Source organism: Sus scrofa, chromosome 2 (assembly GCF_054392235.1).
Source record: "Sus scrofa isolate SSC_HxYL_T2T_F1_AM1 chromosome 2, Sscrofa_HxYL_maternal_Yorkshire_Landrace_v2.0, whole genome shotgun sequence".
Taxonomy (NCBI): Eukaryota; Metazoa; Chordata; class Mammalia; order Artiodactyla; family Suidae; genus Sus; species Sus scrofa.
In genome coordinates, this window is record NC_139384.1 from 135,012,485 (window position 1) to 135,037,344 (window position 24,860).

The 24,860-nt window shown below is 36.8% G+C and overlaps 1 protein-coding gene and 1 pseudogene across 7 annotated transcripts in view; both read left to right on the forward strand.

Moving 5' to 3' along the window:
* The window catches only part of LOC100524732 (protein FAM170A), a 689,565-nt gene that overhangs the window by 20,988 nt on the left and 643,717 nt on the right, over window positions 1–24,860 (forward strand). The window lies entirely within an intron of this gene.
* Window positions 4,717–5,278, forward strand: LOC110259776 (large ribosomal subunit protein eL32-like; annotated as a pseudogene).

A 24,860-nucleotide genomic window follows, 5' to 3' on the forward strand; every position in this document is an offset into this window, starting at 1 on the left:
CTCTTTTCTTCAGTGTGAACAGAATTGGTATTTGTTTTAGAAAACGCTATGCTTATCACTGGCAAATTTATTTCCTTGGGAACTACATCTTTTCTAGGCATGTTCTCCCGTGTCACTAAATTCTGACAAGACATTCAGAGCTTTCAATATCTGGAATATTTAGAAGTTTTAATTATTGTTTAGTAGGTACAGCTAGTCCTTACAAATATTGTTATTTTAGGTCAGGATTTTAGTCTCAAAACTCACATGTTTTTTCTCAGAGAAGACTGGCTCTATCTTTTTAAAGTTTTACTTCTGTGTGAATCACTGATTGTTTTTGTTGTTTTTTAGGGTTTTATTGTCCAAAAATTCTTCCTTGGTGAATGTTTGAAAGGTTGTATTTGTTTTCCTATCAGTGTTTTCCAGATCTGCAGTTTCAATATAGCCATAGCTCTAATTTCTTAAAAAAAAAATATCTAGTGTCTTTTTAGTGCAAGGCATTGTATAGGGCATAAGATATGTAGTGATTATTACAACATACATAGTCTTTATCCTTGTATAACTAGGATAGAAAAGAGTAAGAAGCTCAATATACATCTAATTCATTATATTTGTGGAAAGTGCTATTAAGTACAAGCATAGTGTTCTGATCCAAAATAGGGTCTGCCAACCAAGCATTACTAATTCATCACTATCATAATCTTGATATTGGCAAGCTAATGCCATATAAAAAAACAATTAGAAACCCAAACTTGTCATTTTATATTAAATGCTGCACATGAATGACCCAGATTTATTCAAAGTTCAGCAAGTAAGCCTTAAACACAACCTGATAGCTGTTATAGTGTTCGTCACTGAAGATCAAAGTGAACTGAGACTATGCCTGTGTTTTACATGTTCATGTATAAAGAGAAACCATACATATATACAAATTATACTAATACAATGTGATAAATCCTCTGATAGAATAATGTGTGCTATAGACTAAATGTGTTGTTCCCTCCATTCATATATTTAAAGTTGAAACCCCAGTGTGATGGTTTAGAGATGGGATGTTTGGAGGTAATTAGGTTAAGATGAGATAATGGGGGTGGTGCTCTCATGATGAGATCTGTGCCCTTATAAGAAGAGACAGGAGGGAGCTTATTTAGATGTTTTCTTTCTTCCATGTGAAGACATATTAAGAAGGTAGCCTTCTGCAAGCCAGGAAGAGAACTTTTACCAGAACCTCACCACGCTAGCACCCTGATCTTGGATTTCCAGTCTCTAGAACAGGGAGAAATACCTGTTGTTTAAGCTACCTAGTCTGTGGTATTTTGTATGGCAGACTAGAGGACTCATACAATGTTCAAACTACATTGGTGGTTGGTTTAGAGGAATGAGTAATTTTGCTTAGTGTAATGAGGGTGGCTCCAAAAAGGAAGTGATATTTGAGGTCAACCTTGAAGGATAAATATAACTTGACTATGTAGAAAAGAAGATGTAAAGGCATTTAGACCAGAAAAAAAATTAAGGAAAAGCAAGAGAGTTTAAGGATGAATTTCAGAGATCTATTTTTGGTGTATTTTACTAAATAGAATGAAGTAGCAAAATACTAAATTTGACCAAGATAGCTAAGTTAGTAATGAGCAACTGCGTATGTGAGTGTGGAAATGAGAAACTAGGGGATTGCTTTCAACATTTTGTGTCTATAGTCGATAGTAGGATTTTTCCCTGTGTCACCTCTTCAGGACTAAAGCATCTGTCCACCAACTGCTGATGAAAAAGTTAAAGCTAAGTCATTCAGTGGGATTTTTCTTTGGCACCAAGCAGTTGATTTGTTCAAATTATATTCCTTCCTGGAGATAAGGCCTGGTATCTTTTATCTTATTTTGGGACAACACTAAAGGGCCCCCGAAGTTCCAGGATATTCTGTAAATTGGCTGAAGACTCACTTGGAACCACAATTGACCCTTGAACAATGTGAGTTTGAACTGCATGTGTCCACTTATATGCAGATATTTTTTATATGGAGAAGTGTTAGGCTTGCCAAGGAATGAGGAAAACTGTGCTGAAATTGCTGCGGGATTTGGCTAATATGCACCAAAATACCACGAGGACACAAGAATATATGTCCAGGATTGAATATTAAGCATGGTGAATGAGGAAGAACAAAGCCAATAAGAAAGTTGCAGATGGGAGAGTTTATCAGTATGGGAACATTACCCTGTGAAAAAGATTTTAACATTCTGGCATCTATGATGGGATATCAGGCTACTCTCTAAGACAGTATTAGAAACATATAAAAAATATTTAAAATAAATTAGAAATGTCAGAGTTAGCAGGGCTGATGATGGAAAAAAGGATTAAAAGACTCAAAAAGGAAGAGAAGTAGGATATATTACATAAATCTGGGTAAAGAGGTGATAATATTTCATGGGAAGGCCAAGAGGACATGACAGTCAGCAGTTCAGTAAGAAAGGAGCTGATGAGAGGAGAATATATATTTTTTAGAATCTCAGTGATGACTGTTGTCTCTAGGCAATATTAAACAGTAAGAGATGCTACTTTAGATTTGGGCATCCTGATAGCAGTTAGTATGATTGCACCTCAAAATAACAAAAAGAAGGTTGTACTTGGCAATTAAAAGCAAGGTAAGCACAATTACCACAATGAGCAGCAAGTTCTGAGTGATAGATGAGGGAGCCTAATTCACCATGAGGTATAGAAAATGATTAACAGAACGTGTTAGTCCTTGTGGAAAAATGAATAGGCAGCAAACAAGCATTTTGCATAATATGTACAATCAAAATACACAAAAACAGTTGATAAGGGGGCAGAGGGAAGCTGCTTATTAGAAAGTTACAATTCTTTCCTGGATTCCAGATGTGATCCTTATTCTCAGACCTTGAATCTACTGGCTGAAAGAGAGGTCTATGATGAAGGATCATTTTTCACTGTGAAGTATGCCCAGCAATAATTCCCCAGTTCTTCACTTAAGTGATCCATGAGCTTTGATGCAGGTACCTCAGCACTGGAAAAAGGTAATATCCAGGTCATTCAAGGGTTGACATACACAGGAAAAAGGTGAGGAGAGAGATATACTATATTAAAAGGAACCAAATATCTAGAACCCAAAATATATTACTTATATTGATAAATTTTTCTTCAGATTAAACACCATGGAGTAAAGATCAGTGAGCTTAAAGATGTAACAATATAAATAATCCATACAGAAGCATGGAGAGAAAAATGACAATGATACAAATACCTATTTAGCTTTGGTGAGCTGTAGGATGACCCTAAGTCATGTAACTATAGTGTTATTAGAGTTTCAGAAAAGGAAGTGTATAGAAATTGAAGAAATAATGGACTAACAGTTTCAAATATGTTAAAAATTATAAGGCTGCCTGCCCTAGAAGCTCAAAAAAATTCTAGTCAGGAACAGCCAAGGCATGTAATTCAAGTTTTATGAAATCCTTGTTTAAAAGAAAATTTTAAAAGTATTCAGAGAAAAGACAGATTAAATGCAATGGAATGGCCATAAGAAAGTTTTTGGCTTTTGGGGGGGGGGGCTGCACCTATACCATATGGAAGTTCCCAGGTTAGGGATCCAATCAGAGGTACAGCTGCTGGCCTAAGCCACAACTGCAGCAGCTCAGGATCTAAGCCATGTCTATGACATACACCACAGCTCAAGGCCACACTGGATCCTTAACCTACTGAGCGAGGTCAGGGATCAAACCCATATCCTCATGGATCCTAGTTAGGTTCATTAACTGCTGAGACACAAAGGGAACTCCCATAAGAAAGTTTTCACCTTTTCATCAGAAACAATTAAAATCTGAATATATTGGCATATCTTTAAAAGGTTGAAAAAAGATCTATCAACCTAAGAATTCTACGTTGAGAAAAAAATATCCTTAAGAAATGAAGCTAAGATAAATATATTTTCAAGAAAATAAAAACTTGGGGAATTCATCACCTAAAGGTCCACACAAGAAGAAAGTTGAATATAAATTTCTTTAGGCTGAAGAAATGCTAAGCCTGAGTTTCACTAGGAAATAAAAAATACTGGGAGTTCCTGTTGTGGCTCAGTGGTTAACAAACCCAACTAGCATCCATGAGGACGTGGGTTCAGTCCCTGGCCTCACCCAGTGGGTTAAGGATCTGGCATTGCTGTGAGCTGTGGTGTAGGTCACAGACGTGGCTCAGATCCTGCATTGCTGTGGTTCTGGCGTAGGCCGGTGGCTACAGCTCTGATTCGACCCCTAGCCTGGGAACCTCCGTAGGCTGCTGGTGTGGCCCTAAAAGACAAAGACAGACAAAAAATAAATTAAAAAAATAAAAAAAATACTGTGATTAGTCACTTTGTGGGTAAATACAAAAATTTATTTTTTAATTTCTTTAAAGTAGTGTATACATTTAAAAAAATAACATTTGTGGAGTGTTCGACAACAAAGGCACAAAAAAGAAGAGGGTATAATAGTAATACACTGTTATACATTTCTTGCATTAAAACTGAATAGGCATAATATTACTTGAACACAGACTATTTCAAATGCAATATTGAAAACCAGAGTCCCTACTGTATAAACATAGAAGTTAGAGCTATTAAGACCATGGTAATGAAAAATTAAATAGTAAAAACATTTAAATAGTCATAAAAATGTAGGGACAAAAAACAAAAAAAATGTATGAGATGCTGTTTTCCTCTGTGCTGCATGAGGAGGTGGCAGCCTTGTCCTCCTCAGCATCATGACCACATTCAGGCCTTTCCTAAAGACAAAGACGGTTAAAAAGAAGACCAAGGGGAGCTCTCACTGTGGCTCAGCAGGTTAGGAACACAACATTGTCTCTGTGAGGATATGAATTTGACACTTGGCCTTGTTCAGTGGGTTAAGGACCTGGCATTGCCACAAGCTGCAACATAGGTCACAGATGCTGTTTAAATCCTGCATTGCTGTGGCAGTCCACCCAAGACCCATCAGACCAATGTGTCGAAATTAAGTGGAACTGACAAAAACCCAGGTGCATTTACAATAATGTGTGCAGGAGATATAGGGGACAGATCGTGATACCCAACATTGGTTATGGGAGCAACAGGAAAACAAAGCATGTGCTGCCCAGTGACTTCTAGAATTCCTGGTCCATAACATCAAGGAGCTTGAAGGGCTTCTAATGTGGAACAGATATTACTGTGCTGAGATTGCTCACAACATCTCCTCCAAGAACAGCAAAGCCACTGGGGAAAGAGCAGCCCAGCTGGTTATCAGTGACCAGTCCCAAGGCCAGGCTCCCCAGGGAAGGAAATGAATGAACAGCATGTGTGCGTTTTATGTTTGCGTTAATAAAACTATAAAACTATTAACTATTAGTTTAGTTAGTAAAACTAAAAAAGCTCAGATTTGCATTATGCATTTTAACTTGCCACAATCTGTATTCAAGTAATATTATGCCTATTTAGTTTTAATGGCTATTCAGTCAACTATGTATATATAACAAATAGCCAGATGGTACATTTAAAAAGAACCATTTAAAAAATTAATTATAGATGCTCTCAACTTTCCAAATAAAAGCCAAACAATATTACACTGGATTTAAAAGCTAACTCCAATTGTGTGTCATCTACAGGAAATGCATTTTAAATATTAAGTTACAAATAGTCTAAGAGTAAGAGGATGGGAAAGTAAAGAAAACTTCTGACAACCAGGAATGTTAACAAAGATGAGAAGGGGCATTTTATAAAAATGTCAATTCAACATGAAAATAAAATGATTCTGAATCTCTATATTCCGAATAACAGAGATTCATAAATCTATGAAGAAAAACTGAAAAAGAAAATCCATAAACAAAATTAGACAAATCTACAATTATAGTTGAAATTTCTTAAGAAAATTACTGAGGAATATCAATCAGAGGAAGTTCCTTTTTGGCTCACTGGGTTGAGCATCTGGCATTGCAGCAGCTGTGACACAAGTTGCAATTGAAGTGCAGGTTCAGTTCCTGGTCTGGGAACTCCTACATGCCACAGGTACAGGGGAAAAAAAAGACAGCACAATAAAACTGAAATTTATAGAATAATTAATCCAACAATGGAACCTAAAAAGCCTTTGCAAGAATACATTTAATAGGTGGAACATAAAATATTATTGATGTATAAGAAACTGAACAGTTTTTTTGAACATCTAATTTCACATTAAATGGAGGCATATTGTGGAAACTAATCCTGAATGGTTATCAGACCTGAGAAGTATACATATTACTTACTGAAGCTAACGGGAGTGATTTCAGTTTGAAAGCAGGACTTCCTGTCCACTTAATACTATATTGGTATCTACTACATTACATGGAAATACCCTATGAGTAATTTTCCATTCCTTAACTGGAGGACAATGTTGTCTCCAATGCCGATGCCTCAGACACCTTGTAATTTTATGTAAGGAATTTCAGTGGACTTGATTCCTTTTTCAGCTTGTTACCTATATGTGATTATCCCAAGAAAGCATAATCTCTTTTCCCTAAAACTCACTTTTTATCAACTAGTTATGTTTAAACTAATTACCTTAGTACTGCCCCCTTCAAGAATGGGCATACAAGTACATACCCTCTTGATTGTATGATCTTTAGAATGGATGGATTTTTGGGTAGATTTCCTAGAATCATCTCCTTGGGCCCTGAGTTACATTAATTTTGGCAGTTTATTCTGATGTGTTATTTTCTTATTATAGCTTATTTTGTAGTTTTATTGTGACTATTTTTCTGTGATCTCTAAGGTCACAAAGATTTTCTGTGGTATTTTCTTAAACAAATTGTGATAGATCCAAATAGTAAAATGAAACAAAGTCTCCAAACAATAGGCTGAGCTACCTAGAGCACAAAAGATCACACATAAAATTACAGAACAAGTAAACCTAGTGAAAAATAGCACATCAGTTGTTACATAGTCCAGAAGTGAGGGTGTGTAAAATGCAAATGGATGCAAGGAAAATTTGGGAGCTGGTGGAAATCTTCCTTATCTTGATAGGGTTGAAGATCATTTGGGGGTATACAATTTACAAACACAACAAATGGTAAACTTAAAAAAGGTGCTTTTTGTTGGCATGTAATCACACTTCAAAAAAGCTAAAGTAAGAAGAAACAAACAAAAAAATGTATTGTGTTGGGAGAAAAATGGAAGCAAGAGGACTAGCTAAAGTACTGTGAATAATCTGATGGAGCCATGATGGTTTAAATAGTAGAAATAGAAAACAAGAAGATTGATTTAGGGTATGTTTTTAAGGTAAGTATCATATGATGTATTGATAATTTGGGTATGTATATTTGGAGGTGGGGATTATGATGGACCATGATAAATACGGAAAATCTCAGAAAGTCTGGCTTAAGAAATTGGGGGACTTATTTTAAAAAGAAAAAAGTTACTCTGAGAAAGGATTTGATTCTGTGCAGAATCAGGAGTTCTACCTTGACTGCGTTAATTTTAAGATGATTATAAAAACATCTCCAGACTTATATAAGACTGGAGTTCTAGGAAACGTTTCCATCTTAAGGTTTAGTTGTGGAAATCATTGCAAACAAGTTCTATTTAAAGTCATAGGCTTGATAAATGTCACTGAGAGACCCCAAGGACATTTAGTGGTTGAGAAGGAAAAAGAATCAGCAAAAGAGACTGATATGAGGCAGCTAACAATGCAGGTACATTGTGTTACAAAGTTGTAGGTCCTGGACTTTAAGAGATGAAAGAGTTTTAGGAAGAAAGCAACTCTGTTGAAAGTTGTGGGAAGGTCTAGTTAAGGAAGGAACAGTGACCACTGAATAATGTGTGTGTGTGTGTGATACCCTGACAAGACTTTTCTCTGGAAGGGGTGGAAACTTGATCGGACTGGATATAGAAGACCATGTGACATGACTGAAAACTTGTCAAGAAACTTTACAATGAATTGCAAAGGAATGGAACAATAGTATGAAGGTGGTCCAAGTCAAGGGAAATTTTATTTGATTTGTTTAAAAAATATTAGCACTTATCTGTATAGTGGTGGTAATATTCCATTAAGAATTGAGAAGTGATTGATGCAAGAGAAGGAGTTAGTGTTTGAAGAAAGTCTGAGAAAGTGAGAAGACATGGGATCCAAACCTCAAGTGGAGGAATTTGTATATAATACTTTATTTCATTTTGGGATAAATAACATCATTCTAAGAGAATGTATTACATCATTGTGCTTATTGCTGTAATATTCAATTTAAAACTGAAAAAGGAAAGTCAGTAAAATAAGATTTGGTTAAAGCTAAGATGTGGTTAACATTCTCTGATTTCTTTTTTTGGTTTGGAATACATGATTTTTCCAGGTTTTTTCCTTCAAAATTCCTTCATGAATATCTTGCCTTAATTAGATAACTACTATAAAGTTAAAAAAAATCCTTTTTCTAAAGTTTACTCTATTTGATGTTGTATTTATTGAAGGAAGAAAACAGATAAACAATTTTGTTCTGATGAAAAAGAAAATAGCTTCACGAAAGCCACTGATGAGACTTTGGAAACAAAAGACAGAATCTGAGAATTTGGTTTCAGAGTCTTCTGTTCAAAAGAATGCAGTCCCTGAAAAGTCTGTAGCCACTTTCAAATCAAATCTAAATGATAACACAAAAACAGGTGTCAACTAATGAATATCTGAGAATATCTTCCCTCTGAGGATAGGGAAGCCCCCTAGAGATACACCAGAAAAAAACTAGTTTCTAAATAAAGCTGGGTTTCTGCCAGCAAAGTGGAAAGGATGACTCTGACTGCTGAGACGAAGGGGCAGTGCAAGCATAGTCATTTGTAGAGTGACTGGTGCACAAAAGCTCTTAGTAAATACTAGCTGCTATGATTGTCCTATTAAGCTGCTCTTATAGCAAATACAATAAGTGACACCACTCTAATACCCCAGACTAGGTATTCTGCCCTCCACCCAATGTATTATCAAATCATGTAGTTAACACTTAAATGTAGCCTTACTTTCTCTCCTTGACTGGAAATCCTTCTACCTTGCCATCCTGTGTCATCACTCAAACAGTAGTACCTAATCAGTTGTCTGCCTCCAGCCTCATTCATTTTCAAGCAGCCAAGCTGATCTTTCTAAAGACACATCTAATCATGTCACCATCTCCCCTTAATGTTTATAACAATTCCCCATTGCATTACATCTGAAGATTGAACTCTTTGGAATCATGTCCCATGTAGCTGTTCTTCAGTGCGGGTGAATGGAGTTTCCTCGGCCTTATGGAACATGCAGTACCCTTGGTGTAGGAGGAAAGAAAGAGACAACCAGCAAGTTGAGTCTCCCTTTTCCACAAAGAGTAGGGGCAAAGCCCATCTGTAAGGCAGTTGGGAAGTGCCACCTTTTATTCACCCAGAAGGGGAGGAGGGCTTGCTTTTAGGGAACACTATTGTAATAGATGCAGAGATGTGCCTCCCGGATCCCCCTTTGAGGAAGGACTTTCTGCCCAGCTGCAGGGAATTTGTTGCAGCAGCTGAGGGCTGCCTTGGCTGAGGTCGTGCCTTTCCTGGGCCACCCACTTGTACCTGAAGCAGAAGGACAAAGAGATGGCCATTTGGACCCACATACAACTCTGAGAAGCAGTGTTCACTGGAGAGCTCCTTGCTGGGGTGTCCAGGGCCTTCTTGAACTTGCTTTACAATGTGGCTTTTTTTCCTCAGCTCTATCCTGTTTCATTGTTTCTTTCGTACATTTTATTCCCTTATGAACATCTCATACCCTGTACTCTACTTGGTATCTGCTCCTGGAAATCACATCCTGCAACGACTAGTAATTTCTAGCACATAGTCCTTTAACTCTCAACTCTCTTTTCTGCATTTATTATCTACCTTGAATATTTCTCATTCAAGATTTGTAGAAATAGTTACAGTTCCCTGAGTGCATCACCAAAATTTTCCAGATAAGATACAATTTAGGTACTTACATGCTACTAAGTGATTTTTTTGTTTTGTTTTTCTTTTTCACTCTCTTATTCTCCCCAAGGCTGCCTGTGAGTAAATAGATGCTTAGAAGAAAAGCCATCTGCCCAGACCGAGTAGCTATTAAAACAGGGAGTTCAGCCCCAGATCATCTTTTGCCCTTGATAACCTTCATCTTGTTTCCTTATAACTAGTTTAAACCACCATTGCCTAGATCACCCTTCCCTCTTCAGCATCAGTACCTCTGAAAAAAACTTCAAAAGCAATCTCCAGGCCTTTGAGGGGCTGTCATCTGTGTCGCTCTGATAGCTAATAACCTAAATGGTTATCTTTATATTGGTACTTATCAATACTGCATTATAATCATCTTTGCCTGTCTAGCATCTCTAATGGCTGACTAGTGCCTGATGCATTTTTCTTTATCTACTTCTCAAGGGGACTTTGCATGATTTAGTGTCTGCACATAGTAGGTACTGAAATGTGTTTACTGAATGAATTTAATAATACTCTTTTTCTCTCAAGCTTTGCACCAACTTTGTCATCCTAGGACATTCAGTTAAAAGAGGCAAAATATATAGTACCATTACTAGAATTGGTGCAACAGACCTCTGCGAATCTAAAGGTATGTGATCATTAAAATTTCTTTTCCAGCTCTGACATTTGGCTATACCCATGGCTGACTACACAGTGTGGTATAGCATCAATGACTTGGGAAGGGCAGAGGTATCTAGTGAATGCGAAACTCTTCCAAGATAGAACTATTTTCTGTTCATTTTGTTCACAAATCCACATTCAGCATCGATAACATGCAAGACCCCTTCAGGTATTACTATCTCGGTCAGTTTAGATAATCACATTCAAGATGTATGAGTATGAGTATTTACATTCTGGTTCTCTTCCCTGCCCCCAGCACTATTTCCATTAATTTTATTTGCACATTAAGCATATGAGGGGAGAAATAAGCTGAGCAGAATGTTCCAGGAGATAAGATAAAGGTGAGCGTGGGAAGAGGATAAGAGTGTAAATATTCATTTAGATTTTTTTGTGGGTATTATATATTTCTGCGGGCGACAGTAAATTTCTGAGTTGTGATTTAACTTGATTAAACAGTTCCTGTGAATTTAATCATTACCATTTGCAGGGGAAAGAATGGAGTTATTTCACACTCCATAGTGAAAAAATGTGAAATGAGGGAAATGCAACCTACAGGAGGACCATTTTATAGTTTATGATAACTGTGTCATTGTGCATGTTACTCTCAAAATAGGAAATGGGAGGAAAACATAAGGGTATGTTATTTAAAAACTGATTGTATAACGTAATGAAATATTGCCTGACTAAAAAAGTATCAGGCTTAGGAGGATAGGTAGGAATAGGCATTAGTCAAAAAGAACATGAATGTTGTCCATATGAGAAGTCATATGGGGCTTATATTCATTTAGAAGGCATTGATAATAAAACACTGAACTTCGTAGATATTCACTAACCTTTTCTGCCAGAGATCTCTCAAGTCTCTAGGATTCAGTATCTGAATGATGAGTGCCTGCTATAATTCAGGGCACCCCCCAGGACCCTGAAATAATGCTGTCGCTAGAGTCCTTCCTGGTTGATGAGTGGCGTGCTGATCATCTCTTGTAATGTACACAAATGTTTAAACATAGTTTCTCCCTGAAAGCAGCAAAAGCCTCAGAAATTTTATTATATTAACTTTCAATATAATGAATCTATTTTACTGTCCTTTCAGTGAATTCAGGTTTCCTAAAGTAAGTGGTAATTAAATTTGTGAAATCCTGTTGCCAATTGCCTGCTGCTACCAGGTCTTATTCCAGGCTGCTACCATGGCTTTGGCCTTATCTTCATAGCTGCTCGGTCAGTAGATCCCAGATGTCTTTTTTGGGTTCATCTTGGAAACTTCGCTCTGTTAAAATGACTTTAGTCCATCATCTCCCCTTATTCGGCAGAAAGAAGCACATTCTATCAAGGGATTCTGCTTTTCCTGAAGTATGTAGCGGCTGCTGATAATAATCATTTTTCTTGTGAACAAATAAAGAGAGATGAAGAAAAAAAAAAAGCATGAAAAATACTTTTTAACTGATTTTAAACTAAAGGAAAAATGCTATCTTGCACCTTACATAAACAAAATAGTTTGTTTTAAAAATAATTTTCTTGAACTTGAACAGCTGATCTTGGTGATTTTAATTGTAGTAGACTACAGTTTACTGAGGGTTTGGAAAATGTATCAACTAATAGCATTAAGTGCAGAGAACCAGTATTATAATGTTTTGTAGTAAAATTCTTCATAACAGAAATACCTTTCTCTGGTCTAGTGGATAAATATTTTTTAAGATACATAATTTTTAAGAGTTTTATTTTTTCTACTACAGCTGATTGACAATGTTCTGTCAATTTCTCCTGTACAGCAAAGTGTCATTCTTTTTCTCATATTATCCTCCATCATGTTCCATTACAAGTGACTAGATAGAGTTCCTTGGGCTATATCCACTCCAAATGTAATAGTTTGCATCTACTAACCCCAAACTCATAGTCCACCCCCGCTTCCTAGTCCTCCCCCTTGGCAACCACAAGTCTATTCTCCAAGTCAATGAATTTGCTTCTCTTCTATAGGTGGTTTCATTTGTGCCATCTGTTAGACTCCAGATATAAGTGATATCATATTAATGGAGAAATATTTGACCCTTAATAATAATTAAATTAAAAAAAACTGACAATAATTAACAATCTTCAATTTACACTGCTATCTAAGTGTACTTCAGAGAGAATTATTGTTTGAATAACAGATTATGCAAATGAAAAAAATGAATCACTCTTCAAAAGAACATGTTGAAATATTTTAATAAGCTTCATGCAACAGTACTGTATTAAAAACCTGAAAAAATGGTTAGGTCTGAAAAACTGCCATTAATCTTATGACAGTGATGCCAATGAGAGTATCATCTTCCAGACAGAGAGTTCATTTACTTAATTGAATGAAAAGGGAGCATTTTCTAGCATTTTTATTTCATTCTTCATTGCTGTGTGCTTTGAATAAGACAATCTCCCTTATTTTTCATAGAAAAAAACATGCGTACATTGTCTATGCAATTTAAAATATATATGTACATATTTCATTGATTTCATTGTAATTATTATTCAACATAAAAATATAGAGACATGACATTAGAACCCACTTTGTCTTGCAGAATAATTAATAAATAGGTTCTATAAATGGGTGTGCCCAAGAAAATTCTATGTTGTGGCAAGGTGGGCAAAGAGAAGTTTTGAAATAACATTCATTCAGCTGGGGGCCTGTGAAAGCCAGTGCTCAGGTGAATGTCAAAGTAAGGCCATTTTTCCCAGCTGTGAGAGCCTTGCCACTCCATATTCGGATAGTCTTCACATTTTCAAAAGCATACCCACCTGGTGCCTCTCACCCCTCCTGAATTTTTTCTTTGCCTTTTGTCTTTCTTTCTTTCTTTCTGCTTTTCCTTCCATCCACTTTTCCTTCCAAGTCTCTCTCTTCTCTTTAAACTAGTATCCAACACCTGCTCTGAGTTCAGCCACATACTGAAGCCAAAGGATAAAATGGTAAATAAGTCAGCTACTTATTGTTTCCAGGGGCCTTTATTTTTTCTTCTCATTTTAGACTTAGATATGCTTTCCCACCTTTCATAATAGGGCTTCATACTATTGAAATATCTGTAACTTTCTCCTTCCAAATGAAAAAATTACTCCTTTCTTATCCCATTGGCTCATATCAGAATATCTCTGACTTATGTGCAAGGATTGCTAATGGAATAAGGATGTCCCTCACAGACACATTTTCATATTTTCAATATCCTGAGTTAAGTGTTTACCTTTAAAAGGGGTGTCAACCTTTGAGAATGGTAGGCTCTGGCTGAGACATTTTTGAGGTTGTAGGTTTTGAGAAAAGGATTTTTTAATGTTATTCAGCGTTGAGCTCATGGAGAGAGAGAGGTTTTGGGAAGCACTTAGTCTCCTGGTCCATTCTCAGCTTGGCCATTTATTACTTGTGTGAAGCTGAGATCCTTGGTTTCTTTATCTGAATTCAGTCATGGAAATTAAGCCGGCTGCACTTTGTAAGGTGTTACAAGTTAATAAGTCTGTGTTATAATTCTTAAGCTATTCACACTGTAAACTAATCTTTATGTACTTGTCTAAAGTCTCATTAATGAGGAGTTGGATCCTTAACAGACATCATGATTATTTCTAGATGTCATCTCATTTTTTTGCAAATATGTATGCTAAAGAAGCATTGTGGGGCATTCCCATCATGGCTCAGGGGGTTAAGAAATCAACTAGTATCCATGAGTGTGTGGGTTCAATCCCTGGCCTCACTCATTGGGTTGTGGATCCGGCATTACATTGAGCTGTGATGTAGGTCACCAATGCGGCTGGGATCAGGTGTTGCTGTGGCTGTGGCATAGGCTGGCAGCTACAGCTCCCATTAGACCTCTAGCCTGGGAACTTCCATATGCCTCAGGTGTGGACCTAAAAAGACGAAAACAAACAAACAAAAAACCAAAAGGCAGTGTGATGTGCTTGAGTTGACTGGTTCTACCCCTGAAGACCTGATGGTGAGCAGTTCTTCCCAAATTCACATTACAATGTCATTATGTTGATAGCTTGGAATAGGTCATATTGGGAAAATTTACAGCCAGGAAAAGTACAAACTACAAAATGAGGCTCTGTTTTATCCTGAAAGGGAAAAAAAAATGTTAAACCTTTACTAGCCTACCAGTGCCAAGAGTACAGGCAAAGTTTGAGAAAAAAAGCCTTTTTTCTTTTCCCAAATAACAGGATAGGATACTAGAAGTTCTGAGTTCTCTTTCCCCTATGACTGTCCTTCTGCTAGGAGCAGAAAATACCTCCGAATTCTCTCCAAACCCAAGGTGGCCTTAATATTCTCTCCTGCCTTTTGTTTCCACAGAATTGAGTTCAATTTCTGTCGGTGATACAGTGTAGTCTTGCCCCCTATGCAACTGTCATGAATGAAGTCTTCCTTGCCTGTTAACCCCATCAGTGCAGTCTTTGTTTCACCCTTCTCCAACTCCAATCTTTTGCAATATCAATTTGTATTCACACCCCTCTTAAAGCATGTGTTTCAAATATCACACCTCACATGAGGTGGCTCTGAGCTGTCAAATTCTTTGACGGTTTACTAGATAGTCTGCCTTATTTTGTTTGTATGATAGAAAAAAGGCAAATTGTGTGATATTTACAGAGAAGCCCAGGTAAATTTTATTGGCATCATTTAAAATGTATTTAGTGAGTGAATTTTTTTTTAATATAAAAACTAGTTTCAAAGAACAGATTGAAAAATAGAAAGTTGTTTCCTTTTGCTTCCCCAAACTTTCATCAGGTTCTGCAGGGTATTTCACACAGCTGCGCTTTAAGGGAGTCAAGGAACCATATTTATTCAGCTGCTTTTCTGGGGCAGTGAACTCTGAGCTCTTGCCCAGAATTAGCATAAGTAACCAGCACATTCCTGGTTGTCAGGCACTTTTGAGCCTGCAAGTTACCCTCAAGGGAGGCAGAACACAGACCAGCCTAGTAATGCTTCTGCTTCTGGGTATTTCAGCTCGGTGCTCATTGCTCTACAAATCACTTTAAAATGCAAATAGCTCCTCTAATGTTTTAGGATTCCTACCTGCTTCTCTCTTTCTTCAAACACCCCTACACCAAAGTGGGTCTCTGTTGATTGCAGACCAGCTGCCAAGAATCTTAATAAGTGAAAACTTTTCACTTTGTACCTCCTCTCTTTTATTTGCTATGGCCTCAGTGGCTGAGAGCTATTTCTGGAACAGTGCAGGCTGACAGCTGAGCCATCATGTGTGTTTTCTTACTTCAGTGTTTCACCTAAGTAGATCCAGGTCTCATGTTGGTATCCAGAATAGAGGCTTCTCAGAATAATTTGCTTCTTCCCCACCTGCCTTTAATGGTGACGAGAAGTAGAGGTAATGATCTCCAGGTGCACTCATAACCATCCTCAAACAATCTGGATTTTTTAATAATTCAACTTACTGTGGTTAGGGACCAGGACTCACCTTTCTCAGGGAACACTTCAGTTCTACTTAATCCTTATTTCCTCTCTTTTATGAGCTCTTTATAGCCTTTTTCCAACCCCTGCCCTCCACCGTCAAATCTGGTGACTCATTGGTTGTCCTGGTTTCATGGTAGGGAGTCTATCTCTCTGTCTTCAAATCTATTAATACTCATGATTTTGCCTTTAGAATCTCAAATGGCTTTTTTTTTTTTTTTTTGCTATGATTATTTCTTTCAAGCAATAAATGCCTTACAGTTGAGGTGTGTAAGTAAAGAAAAGGCCAAGGTCTTAGCAGAAAATAAAATGATGAGAACTTCTGATATTTCAAAATACGGTGCCAACCATATCTGTATTGACATAAATATCTTGCCAACTGAAGAAGGTGTTTTAGTAGAGATGCTATCTTTTATTATCTTTAAGCAGAAGTCCACCCAAATGTTATGGAAGCCCATGCTTTACTTTGAATGTTCATTAACCTCAAATAAAAGGGATTTTGATATGAGTAGAGATTAAATATAGCACAAACTCATGTGCCTACACAGAGATGAGTTCCATTTAAAAAAAATATATGTATATTTAAATCATATCATTACATTGTATACTTGAAATAGCTTACAGTTTTATTTCTTAATTATACCTCGATAATTCTGAAAAATGTAATATCTTTTTTAGGAGCACTTTTGAATTGGTGAATGTAAATTACGATTCAAATCTGGCACCTTCACCATTAAGTGTTTGAAATGCAGGCAGAGGACAAACAAGCACTTCGCAGAGTTGACAAAATGCAAATAGGCTACTACCACAAAGGCGCAACTATCTTCCTCTATGAATTTTAATATTTTTCTTCTCAAAATACCATGTATTTTGTCTGTTAATGCCTTTTAAGTTAAAATTCCTTTTGTGTGGAGTTACCGTTGTGGCTCAGCAGATTAAGGAACCTGAAGTAGTTTTCCTGAGGATGTGGGTTTGATCCATGGCTTTGATCAGTGAATTAAGGATCTGGCATTGCCTTAAGCTGCAGTTTAGGTCACAGGTATGGCTTGGATCCGGTGTTGCTATGGCTGTGGCATAGGATGGCAGCTGCAGCTGCAGCCCTAGACTGGGAACTTCCACACGTTGCAGATACGGCTGCAAAAAAAAAAAAAAAAAAAAAAAAAAATTCCCTTTGTGAACTGAAATTCTGCCCTGTACATATGTTCATATATGTGAACTATTATTACACTACTATTATTATAGGCCAAAAAACTTGATAGGAGGTTGAAGAGGAAGCCATTACGCCTTGCCCCTTCATTTCTTTGTATCCTGAAATTTGTGACTCAGTGCAATGAAAATGACTAGAAGGAAACCTTGCCCAGAGGGAAGTCATCTGTGACTTTGGCAGGGTCCCATTCTGTTCCTCCAGCATCATCCCTCATTTCTTTAGGGATATTTTAACTTTTAAGGCTTGCTAGTAGAGTCTATATCAAATATTTTTATTTAGAAAGAGATTGTGAGATGGAAAATAGCCTATTTTCTTAATTTTTTCATATTCTGATCTATTTAATTTGGATTAACTAAAATTCCTGAAGATCCTAAGGAATTACATGATGTTTCATCTCATAGAACATTCTTTTCATATGTAAAATTACAGTGCAACTAGGAAGCCAGAAATGGAGCTTCAATACTCTTAAAGCTGAGAAAAGCAGTTTATTTACCCTCACACAATTTTCATTCTTTGTGTGGCTTTTCTTAAGTCTCACTTACGGCAAGATTCTCTATTGCTCATAAACATTCCCAGTAATTTAAGGCACTGACCTCAAACTTTTCCAAATAAGATTTTGTTGGTTTTTCTATAAGGTTTTGTCTGTTTTTCTCTTGTATTTTTTTCACCAAAGTTTACAGGGACATATACTGATGTATTTAATTTTGACAATAACTGTGGGATACCTTAAGAGAGAGTCAATCCTTCTCATGCCATAAGTCAAAAGATACATATTGAGTTTGCCATAAATCTAAAGATATATACTGAGTTTGGAGGGTCTGTTTGGTATGGTCTGAATCAAAATATAGGCCATGTGGCACCTTTGAAATGCCCCTTATGCCCTTGGGAGTGCGCTTAGAGAAGGGTAGTCTTGTTCCAGAGCAGATGGAATGTTGTTGTAATTAGAGACCAGAGTGACTCTTAATGGCAGAAGCCTTGGCATATATATTCTGACACTTCGGTTAGTAAAAACAAAGATGTTCGTAATAAAATTTTCAGATCAAAGATATAAAAGCAGACTTTCTAATTTGAATAACTTCATAGTATATTTCTGGATGACCATTAGCAGAAAGTTATTTCACAATAGTTAACAGTTTTTCTGAGCTACAATTGGCCTCCCCGCTGATTAATAAAAATAAGCCAAGTTCTTTGAGGTTAAGTTACTTGGATAAGTTACTTAACTTCCCTCAGCCTGAATTTTGTTATTTGTTAAATGTACCTAGTACTGGTCTTTGAGCACACAGTGATCGCTTGTTTTTCAGGAAATCCATGAACACCTACATTACTATAAGTAGGTGTTTAAAAGATAAAATGAGGAGTTCCCATTGTGGTGCAATGGGTTAATGATCTGGCATTGTTTCTGTGGTGGTGCAGGCTCGATCTCCTGGCATGATACAGTGGTTTGAAGATCCCTTTTTGCCACAGCTGTGGTATAAGTTGTAGCTCTGGCTTGGATTTGATCCCTGATATGGTAACTTCCATATTTCACAGGTGTGGCCAAAAAAAGGAAAAGATAAAATGAGCTAAAATGACATGTAAGCAGAAGTTTTGTCATTTACTTGGCATCTATTAAGCACTAACCATTTGGACTTATTTCTCCCTTTTCACAAAGTGTCTTTACATTGAATACCTTACAAAATGTCTTTACATCGAATATCTTATTTAGGCCAGACTGTTTCTAGTTTTTATTTAGGGTACATGTTCCCTTCATTTTCAAGCAGAACACTGAGATTCAAAGGAATTGACTGATTTTCCAGGGTCCATGTGGCCAGCATGTATGTAAACCTAAAGGAAATAACCAGCTCTTCAAGATGCAGTTTCATGGCCTGATTTGTAGCCCTGCTACTACTCTCAGTCTCTTTCTACTTTGAGGGTCCAATTTTCTCCCCTATAAGTTAAAAAAGCTGAAATTGGTGGGCATCATGTCAGCTAAGTTTTGGCTGCAACCAGCCACATAATGTCACTTTATCATTCGGCAATAGGCATTTGCCTACATCACAAATCTGTAGTTTACTCGAAGGTCTCTGGTTCTAGGCTGTGTACACCTATCGATGGCTCAGCCCTACATGATTCTAATCCTCCTTCTCAGATAGGCCAGGTTTATTCTGCTCTGGGAGATGTGAAAGAGAGCAGACGCAAAAGCACAAACATGTTTTCTGTTAACATTTCATGAACCCAAATAAATAATGTGACAAACCAGAAAGCAAGGGGTAATACAGTATCTTCTGCCTCTTTCATGGAAGATACTGCCAAGTTATACATGAAGGATAGGAATAAGGGAAAGGTAAATAGGTGAGGAACATTCATGCTATGTACTTAAACTGCTAGGATTGCTTTTAGCTCCAGCATGTTATAATTTTCTTCCCATTTGCATTTGGTTGGCAGAGTCTCTTTTCCTCATTTTCTTGATTTTTTTCAAGTTGCCTAAGACAAATAGGATTTCACCGAAGAGCAGAAAACTCAGGCCGGTTTGCTGTTGTATTTTTGTTGTTGCTGTTGTTGTTTAATTTTAATCTTGCTGCTCCCTGAACATACTGCTCTAGAAGGCAGTATTAAAGGACCATCTCCTAGGAGGTTGAAGTACTACATTTTCTTCATTGTGAATAAGGTTTCAGGGTTCACACAGATCTAGGCCTTCTGTTTAAACAGAAAAGAGGGAAATAATTAGTCTTATGTAGATACAGAATATAGGGATTTTGATCTGAAGAGTGTGAAGAGATTTTGGGGGTGGGGAAGGAGATATGGGAGAATAGGCAGGCTCATTTCTGTTGAACCACTTCAGACTTGTGCTCAGATCCATAGGGACCTCCTTATTCAGCCCCAGTGTTTGGTCTCTTTTCTTTTTACTCAGCATCTGTCATCAATATGCCTCTCTTCTGAAGATATGTGTTCTCTCTATTTCTATTTATCTTTGTGTTTTTGTGTATTTCTTGTTTCATAAAATTACAGAAATATGGCGTCCTCTTCAAAAACTTTTGAGCAATGCAGAAATACATATGTGAGAGTATTAAAGTTATTCCTTATTGATGTTTTTTGAAATAGTCACTTGGGCTTATTCTTTAGGAAATTTACTGACAATTAACACAAGGAGACAGATAAAAATAGCATATATTGGAGGGATTAAATACTTAAGATTATAATGTTGGGTATAGGAGGGAGGCGGTCGCTAGCTTGAGCCTTTGCCATATCCATCCCAGCATTCAGGTGTGCCTGTCGAATTAGAGGTTTAGGGCAGAAATTTATCCATTTATGTGGGGGAATGAGGAGACTTCTAGTAAAGAATTAATTATAAAGAAAGCAGTTAGGTCATTGATACAGAGAAAGCATTACAATTATAGTAAAGCGATTTCACTCAAATTAGCTTTCTGCCTAACATGAAAAAATCCTAAGATGGAGGACTTACAGATAAAAAAAGAGTAAGAACTGAAAAGACTTAGAACTTAAGGCATCAATGAAATTGTAGAATTTGTATGAGGAAAAGCAGTAGCAAATAGTCATTTGTTTCTGTGTAGAAATCAGCATCCGAACTTTGACATGTATTGCTGCAATGTGGCCATTGGCATCTCGGGACCTGGGATCACCATCAGTGCTGACAATGCTTTAGGAGGGTAGGGATGATCCTGATGTACACAGGCAGTGCTGTCAGCAATGTTTGAACCACTAGCACTAACTGTGAATTGAGAACATCATCCTCTAGATCAGCAACAGTGGCTTCAGCTGGTGAAACTTTGAGGTAGAGCAAAGGAGTGATTTCTGCCAGTTTTTATATTGAAGGTAGGCCCATTAAGGGAGCAGCTAAAACTCTGTCTTAGCAGGGCTCTCAGTTACTTGGAAACCTGTGAGTGAGGATAAGAACAGATAATAAATCTCTTTTTATTGCTTTGACCTTAGTGGGAAAATGGTAAGTTGTATCTTATTTGGCTCTAGTAGATACTGTCTTTGTATTGGGTGGTTCTCCACTCACCTTCCCTTGTTCTTAGAGGCCAGAGGTGATGACAAAATTCGACTCTTCTATCCTCACAGAGCTTATGCAATGCCAGAACAATACAAAAAAAAAAAAAAAAAAAAAAAAAGACAAATTTGACTCAACTCCAAGTAGAATGATAAACTCTAGCTAGCTGGATGCTAAAGTCAAACAGGGAATAGGAAATAAGAAGGAATGACAAATAATGTCATTTTTTTCCTATTCAGCATCTGGACAGCCTAATTCCCAAGATGGGAAAATTTACACTTGATGAGACCATTGGGAAGACGTTTCTGAAAATGGTTATATGATTTCATTCTGGATTGCCTGGAAAATATGCCAAATGGAACAGGTCCAGTCAATTTCTAGTGGAAATACTGTTCCCAAATAAATTTCCATGGTAATAGTGACCTCCTATCCTGTGCAAGAAGATTGCCACTTCTTATAGAACCCCTTGTTTGGGGGTTCTAGGCATCTGTCATTTCCATAAATCTCTTATAAAGATAAAGCACCAAAATTTTGGTGCCCATGAAGTTTGGGTGTATACTGCAGTCACGCAAAACCAGACAGGTTCACTCTCAATTCCAGCAACATAAAGAATAGCCCAGGCACTGTAGTTAGGTCAGACATCACTTTATTAGCAACAAAGCAGTGGCTGTTCAGGAAGTCCCATCTACCTTTTATGCTAGCTAAACAAAGCTGGCTATTTGCCAAGATGTTACATAAGAGATATTCATCATCACATTCTATTGCATGTGCACATGCCTAGTCATCATTATGGAACATTTGCTTTATCATTCCTCACCCAAACAACATGGCATCTAGGAGGAAAGAGGCTGAATTATGCCATTTTCTCCACAGCCTATGTATCCCCTAACTGATAAGAATGAACAGTAATGGAGAGTGAGATCCTTTCTCTGAAAGAAGAATCTACATTTTGCTTCAGAAAATCTCCCAGACTCCAGCACTGTCCTTTGTGGAATAACTGGAAGATGGAAGATAATTACCTTCCCTTATTAGGTCATAGATTTATCCATTTCCCCTTTTCCCAGATATATAATTCCTTAATGCATGGAATTTGTCCCAAACCTTACTGTAAGATAAATGGTTAAAAGCAGCTTCAGCTTGTAAAACATTGAGAAAAATTCCTAGTAAGATAGTCATTGTTGCTAGGCCATTCATTAGCCATTTCTCTGGCTTTCCATGTTAAGAGACATTTTAATGTGTTTGGATAGCAATGTGTCCATCACAAGGGCATTGAGTTGTATTTGTCTGTGCCAACCTTAGCAATCCTATGCTCTTTTGCTAATATTTATGGAACTCAGTGGTAGTTGAAAAGGAATCTTGCTGGAGTGCTTTTTATTAAAGTGTAAATATGAATAAAAGAAAGGTTGGCATAGGTAAAGGCCCTATGTCACATCATCCACTTTCCTCCTGCCTGGTGTGCCATTAAAACTATGGTGGTTGGTGTAAACCATCTTGTGCTAAGAAATCCCATCACCAAAATCCAACATCTGATGATGGTAGAAGAGAAATGGAAAGAATCTAAGCTCCAGTTATTCAACCACTAAATCAGAGTTTATTGCGGACTTTTTAAATGTGGAATAAGGAAATATTATTATTGCATAAACCATATTAGTCCAATATCCTTTTACTTATAGCTGAGGGACTCTAACTGAAATAGCTGCTCTGTAACAAAGATGGCCCATCCAGTGACTATACTTTTGGAAAGAAAATTATTTTATATGAGCCTTTATTGCATATTCAGGAATTGGATTTGAAAATGGAGTAGAAAAAAAACAGAGTATGAGGAATTTAAAGTGATTATAAAGGCTTATATTTTTGCCCCAATAATCTTGAAAATAATAAAGGAAGTGGCAGTAAGTCAAGTGGGACCTTATAATTTCCTTCTTTCCTCTGTTATAAGAGAAAAAGATGGAGTATTTGAAAAGAACTCATGCTTTATAGTCTGGAATTGAATTTCTACCAGAGAAGTGATTCAGCAGTCCAAAGGAGAGTGGGTACGAGTTAGCTGGTTCCTGTGCTCAGGGTGTCATCAGGCTAAAATCAAGTTGTCAGACAGTGATTTGAAGCCAGAGGTCCTCTTCCAAGCTGATTTGGACTTACGGTAGAATTCAATTTATTGTGGTTATAGGGCTGAGCTTCTCATTTTTTGCTGGCTGACAGCTGGAGGCTGCAATCAGCTTCAAGAGGTCACCTATTTATTATCCTTGTACAACATAGCAATTTCATTCTTTGAAGCTAACAGAGTACATCACTCTGACATCTAAACCCTCCTTTAAGAGGGTAAATATCAGCTTACTTAGGATATTATCCCTTTCGATTAAGTCAAAGTCAACTGATTAGGGAACTTAATTACTTCTACAAAATATGATCATTTTAACATATAATAGAAACTAATAGTGGGAGTGCAGTATATCTATAGATTTCATGCACATTCAACAGCAAAAAATAGTCATTCAGACAATGTATAGAAAGGACAAGAAATCTTAGGGATGATCTAAGAATTCTGTCTACTACAATGCTCTTTACTATGTAGCTGAAGGTCCTGAGGCTCAGAGAGTTAAGTATTTTGTTCAGATTACATAATCAATAAATGCAGGACTCTTATTAGAACTACTTCTCTCTGGTTCCCAAGCCTGTACTGTTTCTGATTGTAGCTTCTGCTGAAGGAATTTATAAACATCTAGTTGAAACTCTATAAAAGAAACATTTTCTATAATTATCAGTTCCATTAATAAATACAGAAGCAAAATATGTTAATATTCTTTTTATTCAACATATTTTAAATCTTTATTTTTTATAGATCTATTTTTAGGCTTTTATATTTTCCTTTATGGATTCAATAATTTTTAATTAATTTTAATAGAAAATAGATTTCTCGATAGTGAATTCTAATGGCAAATGGGCTTTCAAAAAACTATCTCATATTTTAAGTGTTATATCATTACTTAATTCAAGATAAGATTTATTATCAATTTTGTTTATTTTTATTGTTATTTCCCCAATACAATTTTTTTCCTACTGTACAGCATAGTGACCCAGTTACATATACATGTACAGATTTTTTTTTCTCACATTATCATGCTCCATCATAAGTGATCAGACATAGTTTTCAGTGCTAAACAGCAGGATCTCATTGCTAATCCATTCCAAAAGCAATAGTTTGCATCCATTAACCCCAAGCTCCCAATCCATCCCCCTCCCTCCTCCTCACGCTAGGCAACCACAAGTCTATTCTCAAAGTCCATGATTTTCTTCTCTGTGGAAAGGTTTATTTGTGCCGTCTATTAGATTCCAGATAGAAGTGATATCGTATGGTATCTGTCTTTCTCTTTCTGACTGACTTCACTCAGTATGAGTCTCTAGTTCCATCCGTGTTGCTGAAAATGGCATTATTTCATTCTTTTTTATGGCTGAGTAATATTCCATTGTGTATATAAACCACATCTTCCTAATCCAAACATCTGTTGATGGACATTTGGGTTGTTTCCATGTCTTGGCTATTGTGAATAGCACTGCAATTAACATGCGGGTTACATGTATTTTTTAAGGCAAGTTTTTTCCAGATATATGCCCAAGAGTGGGATTGCTGGGTCATATGGTAGTTCTATGTATAGTTCTCCACAGTAGCTGTACCACCTTATATTCCCACCAA